The following is a 7,315-nucleotide window of genomic DNA, read 5'->3' as shown; positions in this document are numbered from 1 at the left end:
AAGAGAACCAAGAATACCCATTTATGTCTCAAGATCTGACCCTTCCTAAACTCTGAGACTGGCCTCATCCAAGAATGTTCTGTAATTCACAACATTTGAAAATTTTTCCTAACATCCAAGGCTAAGTATACATATTGATTTATAATACAATTGAATGAAATATTAGTATTATTTTTACTTAGATTTCTGCCTTTGAATCATAGATTCCAGAGTTCTGCAGCACCATGAATTTATTGGAAATAAATTCTCCTTATTTTTTAACATTTTTAAAATTTCATTTTCTTTAGCATTTGTGTGTAAGAATGTATTAAAACTAGAGGCCCAGTGCACAAATTCATGCACAGGTGGAATCCAGCCAGCCAGTCCCAATGGGGGCCAATCGGGGCCAGGCTAGGCCAGCTAGGGGGAGGGGCTATGGGAGGTTGAGGGGGGGTGATCAGGGGCTCCGATCCTGCTGTTTTGCCATCGCACTACACATCATAGTGACCGGTCATTCCGGTCATTCCAGTCATTCCATCATTCTGGTCGCTTGGCTTTTATATATATAAATTTTTAACAACAACAAGAATATATTCTTCCTGGGCTTTCTGCTAAGAGTAAACTGATGAAATTTCACTGCTAAGTCCAGTAGTAATTGCTAAAAAATTTTGACTTTGGTGTCCCTAGAAGTTTTACTGGAGGAAGTTTTACTTCTGGAGGACACTAAAGTCAAAATTTACTACCTAGCCTTTGACCAAAGTCAGAATTTACTACCTAGCCTTCTCAAGCTCTTCCAAAAAATTAAAGAAGAGAGAATTTTTCCTAATTCATTTTATGAGGCCAACATTACCCTGATACCAAAACCAGGCAAGAACAATACACACAAACACACACACACACACACACACACACACACACACACACGGACAAACCTTACAGGCTTATATTCCTGATGAGCATAGATTTTTTTAATCTTAAATAAATCAAATAAAATAATACTTTAAAAAGATAACACATAGTTATCTGGAGGACACCATTTGAAATCAGAAGACACCTTACAGAAAACAGTGTTTGAGTGATATCAGAATCATAGCAGAGTGAGACAACCTCTTGGTCTTGCCCCTAAAAGTTCCAAGTCAGACAAAGAATTCCCTGCTCAACACAGTCTGAAAGATCTGTGCATTGAGACATCTGAGAAGGGCATGTGAGAATAGTCAGGAGAGATAGGATGGAGAAAGATGGCAGCTGCAGGCACAATCAATAGCAGTGGAAGTGTCAGATCACAGCCCTCACTGGGTCCTCCAAAAAGAGCCAGAGGGGCAGAAGCAAGCTTGCAGCCTGAGTGGCCTCAACACATTGCTGCTAAACCCAGTAAAAAACAAAGCCACAGGCCTAAAACCCTGCCTCTCTCTCTCACCGACCCCCCTCCCCTCCCATCCCTCACAGAGGAACCCAGCAGAGGCAGCTGGGATACTTCAGATGCCTCTGGTTATAAGGAGGCAGCCCTAGGAACCACATTACCTCCCGCCTCCCACCACACGGGTGGTGCCTTGAGACCAAAGTGACCTGGTCATAGATGGGAAAGCCCATTTATGAAAATATGGGGCATTTTCTATAGCCCAGGTGACAAGATCCCACTAAGATCCCAGGAGTCCCATATAAGAGAAAACAAAAACTTGCGCAATAGCACCACCTAATGGAAAGAAAAAAAGACTTCTACTTGCTGAATTGTTAGAACATAAATAAGAGGAACAACAAATTGATTCTTTCTCTCTCTCTCTCTCTCTCTCTCTCTCTCTCTCTCTCTCTCTCTCTCTCTCTCTCTCTCTCTCTCTCTCTCTCTCTCTCTCTCTTTCTCTCTCTCCCTACTCCTCTCTCCAGCTAAATTTTAAAAAAATAAGAAGAAAGGCTGGAAAAACCACAAACGTACAACTTAAACATCTATTGAACAACTACTAGGTCAAAGAAAAAATAAAAGAGGATTTCAAAAGATACATAGAGATACATGAAAATGATAATACGACATATCAAAATTTGGGGAATGCAGCAAAAGTAGTACAAAGAGAAGTTTATACCATTACAAAATGAATGAAGAAACAAAAATCTCAAATAAATAATCTAACATTTCATCTTAAAGAACTAGAAAAAGAAGAACAAATGAAACACCAAGGCAATAGAAGAAAGGATATAATAAAAATTAGAACAGAACTAAACAAAACATACAATAAAAAGACAACAAAAATTATTAATTAAACAAAGAGTTGTTCTTTGAAAGTTAAATAAAGTTGACAGTGCGTTGGCTAGACTCAATAAGGAAAAAAAGAGATAAGACTCAAGTAAATAAAATCACACATAAAAAGAAGTTACAGCAAACACCAGAAAGGTACAAGGACTACAATAATATTACGAAGAGCTATATACCACAAAATTCTATAACCTAGAAAAAAATGAACAAATTCTTAGAAATATATAACCTTAGACTGAACCATGAGGAACTGGAAAACCTAAATAGATTGATCAACAATAAAGAAATTGAAACAGTAATCAAAAAGCTCTCCTACCCACCCCCCTCCCCCCAAAAAAAGTCCAAGACCAAATGGCTTCACTGGTGAATTGTACTAAACATTCAAAGAAAATTTACTACCTAGCCTTCTCAAGCTCTTCCAAAAAATTAAAGAAGAGAGAATTTTTCCTTATTCATTTTATGAGGCCAACATTACCCTGATACCAAAACTAGGCAAGAACAACACACACACACACACACACACACACACACACACACACGGAAAAACCTTACAGGCTTATATTCCTGATGAGCATAGATTTTTAAAAAATCTTAAACAAAATACTAGCAAATAAAATAAAATAATACTTTAAAAAGATAATACATAATTATCTAGTTGGGTTCATTCCAGAGACACAAAGATAGTTCAACATGTGCAAATCTATCTATGTGATAAACCACATTGACAGGGGGGAAAAGTAAAAATCATCTGATCATATCAACAGATGCAAATAAAGCATTTGACAAGATACAATATCCATTTATGATTAAAACACTCAACAACAAGTATGCAAGGGAAGTGTCTGAGCACAATAAAGGAAATATATGAGAAACTAATCATATTCAATAGTGAAAAGCCTAAAGCTTTTCCTCTAAGTTCAGGAACAAGACCAGGATGCCTACTCTCTCCACTGTTATTCAACATAGTATTGAAAGTCCTAGCCAGAGCAACCAGGCAAGAGAAAGAAATAAAAAGCATCTAAATTGTAAATAAAGAAGAAAACTGTCACTATTTGTAGATTGCATGATTTTATATGTGGAAAACCCCAAAGACTCCACCAAAAGACTATTCAAAATAATTTAAAAAAATTACAGTAAAATTGCAGGTTATAAAATCAGTGTACAAAAATGCTGCAGTCTTTTCACAGCAAGGGTTCAGAAATATGGAGAAGGGGCTGCAACATAAATAGATAGAGACTAGACAAGAAATATAAATTTGGAAGGCATTGGGGGAAGCCAGGTGGAAACCCTTCTCTAGTGTAATGGGCTCCCTGAATGTCTGGACCCATGGCTTTTTATTCACACATTTTTCCCTTTAGCAAAGCAAACACACACATCAAAGATAAAATTTGGTAAACAGTAAGGTACTATCAGGTTAGAGGAATTGCCTACAGATGTTTGGCCAGTAGCAGGGTAATATAATGCTGATATTCAGCTCTGCTGAATATCAAAGCCCATCAGCCTTTTGAGGACTTTTTACATCTATTATGACCTGCTGGACAGCCTCCAGCACAAAAATCCATTGTATTTCTATATACTAACAGTAAAATATCAGAAAAAGAAATAAAGAAAACAATCCCATTTATAGTTGCAACAAAAAAGAAAAATACTCTTAATAAACTTAACAAAGGAAGTAAAGAACTTACAGTATATACTGAAAACTGTAAGACATTGTTGAAAGAAACTGAAGTACGTACAAAGAAATGGAAAGATATTCTATGTTCATAGACTGGAAAAATCAGCATAGTTAAGATTACCATATTACCTAAAGCAATATACAGATTCAATGCATTTCTCATCAAAATCCCAAAGACATTTTCTAAAGAGATAGAACAAAAATTTATAAAATTTATATGGAACTACAGAGAAATCCTGAATAACCAAAGCAATCCTGATAAGAAAAAACAAAGCTGGAGATAGGACCCTCTCTGACTTCAAATTATCCTAAAGAGCTACAATAATCAAAACAATATGGTATGGGGGATTTAAAGATGGCAGCAAAGTAGGTGGAAGTTACAACATTCACTTCTTCATAGGACCAAACTGGAATTGCAACTAAATTAAACACCAATCAGCTGAAATCGGTTTGGCTCAGTGGATAGAGCATCGGCCTGAGGACTAAAGGGTCCCGGGTTCGATTCCAGTCTTGGGTTGCGGGCACATCCCCAGTAGGGGGTGTGCAGGAGGCAGCTGATTGGTGTTTCTCTCCCATTGATTGGTGCTTCTAACTATCACTCTCTCTTCCTCTCAGTAAAAAATCAATAAAATATATTTAAAAATAAATTAAACAACAATCATATTGAATAATCAACAGAAGACTAGCAAAAAAAAAAATGAGTCTTTTAAACAGGATTTACAGAAAAAGATACATTGCAACTGGTAGGAAGGGTGGAGACATGAAAAGGGCTAGTCCCAGTACCATGGGCAGTGGATGAGGTTCCAGAAGTATATCTCAGCTGTGGAGGAGGGTCCTTTTGAGAAGCATGAGATCTAAACCCCAAGTCAGGCTCCCCAGCCCAGAGTACCAGAGACAGGAAGAGGCACCCACCTAACATCTGGCTGTGAAAATTAGTGGGATTTCTGTAGGCCAGGGGAAGACAATGGGAGGCACAGACATCATTTTGAAGGGCCAACACACAAAATCTTGTTCACAGCCACTCTTCCTGGGCTCTGGCAGAGAAAGGGTGGAGTAAACTAGAGTCACAGTCTGGGGTTTGTGGCTCTGGGGAGAGACCTGAGAGGACTGCCACCAGATTCACTATGCTGAGACGTTTTCTCATACCACAGTTGACATCTTTCTTGGGTGGAGTACGCATCGTCATCAGCCTGGGCTAAAGCAATTGCTCTGCCTTCTGGACTCTCTCTTGCCCCACCCTGCCAAACTTAAACCTTCTGAGGAGGCAGCTGCCTTGGCCAGAGTATAGACGTCTGGGCAGACTCAGGGGATATCAGTGACTAAGTTGTTTGGCTTTGGGACAGGGGCCATTCCCCCCACTTTCTAGTAAGCCTGACAAGCACTTCCCCCTCATGGGGGCTCTGATAGAACCGTCCTCCAAGCTTCTGCCAGACCCACCCTCTGGGCTCCAGAGGCCCCACCTGCTTAACTCCTAGTACATCTGCCCTACAGAGGTCATGGCAAAATCTTGGACAGACTGAGTCATGAACTCTGTGGCAGAGGCCACACCCATCACCTTCTCAGAAACATGACTCACCTCCCCCTCGAGGGAGATCTACTAGCCCCATCCTCTTACACTGCCAGGGGCTCTGAGCATAACAGGCAGCTGGAGGCAGACTTGGATGCTTTGGGTCTTTTGCTGACCTACCCCCATGCCAGGTTGTGGTAAAAGCCAGCTGTGTTGTGCAGCTTGATCCTTCCAATGCACCCAAGCTTAGAAGATCAAGCTGTGGATCACAAGTATTATAGCTCCAAACAGGTTGCCAAGGGCCAGGTACAAAGATCATCTGACATTGGTCTGCAACAGAGTCCCTCCCAATATTCCCAAGTGCCAGATTCAGACAACATCAGGATCCAATAAACTTCACAAGAAAAATCTCAACAAGCTCCAAACCCTGCTGAGGTGAATTCTGCTTTGTATGGTAAGCACCTGCACAACAGCTAATATGCCACGGTTGGGGTTGAGCCTCATAGCCAGCCTGAGGGTTGATCGCACACACAAACAAGTGTGTGATAGCAATCAATACTCAATTACTACCGGAGGGCCCAATAAACCACACAAGGGACTGGAGCACCTACCTTAGGTGATCAAGGAGACTGTGCCACTGTCACCCACAAGACACCTACAACATAAGGCCATCTCGAAGACAATAGTCATAGCAATCTAATACAAAGAGGCAGGCCCCAAAGGAAAGAACAAGAGAAATCTTAAAAAAACAAACAAACAAACAAAAAAAACTAAATGAAATGGAGACGAACAATGTATCAGATATAGAGTTCAAAGCAGTGGTTATAAGAATGCTCAAGGAACTTAGAGAACTACAATAGCATGAAAATGGACATAGAAACCATAAAAAGGGCCCATTTAGACATGAAGAATACAATATCTGACATCAAGAATACAAGGGAAGGGATAACAGTGGATTAGATAAAACAGAGGATTAAATCAACAATTTGGAAGACAAGGTAGAAAAAAAACACCCAGTCAGAGCAGAAAAAATAAAAAATAAAAAAGCCCTGGCTGGTGTGGTTCAATTGGTTGAACATCGTCCCATGCACTGAAAGGTCAGTGGTTGGATTCCCTGTCAGGGCACATGTCTAGGTTCCAGGCTCCATCCCTGGCATGCAGGAAGCATGTTTCTCTCTCTCCCTTTCTCTCTAAAATCAATAAAAACACTGGAGCTAAGGAGTTTTAATGTGACTGCTTTATTCTCCTTTTGCTTCTATTTTATTGGGGAAATTTTTAAATAGTTTTAAAAACACATTAGAATTTATTTTTCTCTAATTATGGGAATTCTATGAGTGGTCTATGCTACGTGGCATACTTCCAATAGCTTTAATATCTGCTAATGGTATGAGGCCCTCTATCCATCGGTCTCCATATAGTAAAATATGCTTTTGTTGTTGAGTTCTGTTATTGTTGACTGACATTTGCTTGGCCTTGTAAACCACCAACTCTAAACAATGCTAGCAATAAATATTTGTGACCTGAAAGGGCAGAATCTTTTGTTCACAATCCTTTGAGCATTCATGACTTGTCTATGTACTGTTTTAGATTACCTTGTGATCAGCTCTGGCATTAATGCATGATGATAAGTGTATTGCTGCTCTTTGCAAAAAGGGTTATCTCCTATTTTACAAAGTTAAAATCAAGCTTGAAAGTTAGAGGACTTAAGTGACCTTTGAATCATTTTTTTTTAAATAGCAGGTTTGCCCAGCCAGTGTGGCTCAGTGGTTGAGCAGTGACCTGTGAACCAGGAGGTCAGGGTTCCTTTCCCCTTCAGAGCACATGCCTGAGTTTCCAATCTTGATTTAGCCCATCTGTCTCATCAGTGTTTCTATCTTTCCCTCTTTCTCCTTTCCTCTCTCTCTAAAAA

The sequence above is a fragment of the Pipistrellus kuhlii genome, unplaced genomic scaffold, assembly GCF_014108245.1.
Source record: "Pipistrellus kuhlii isolate mPipKuh1 unplaced genomic scaffold, mPipKuh1.p scaffold_m20_p_3, whole genome shotgun sequence".
NCBI classification, from domain to species: Eukaryota; Metazoa; Chordata; class Mammalia; order Chiroptera; family Vespertilionidae; genus Pipistrellus; species Pipistrellus kuhlii.
Note: the sequence above shows the minus strand (reverse complement) of the source record.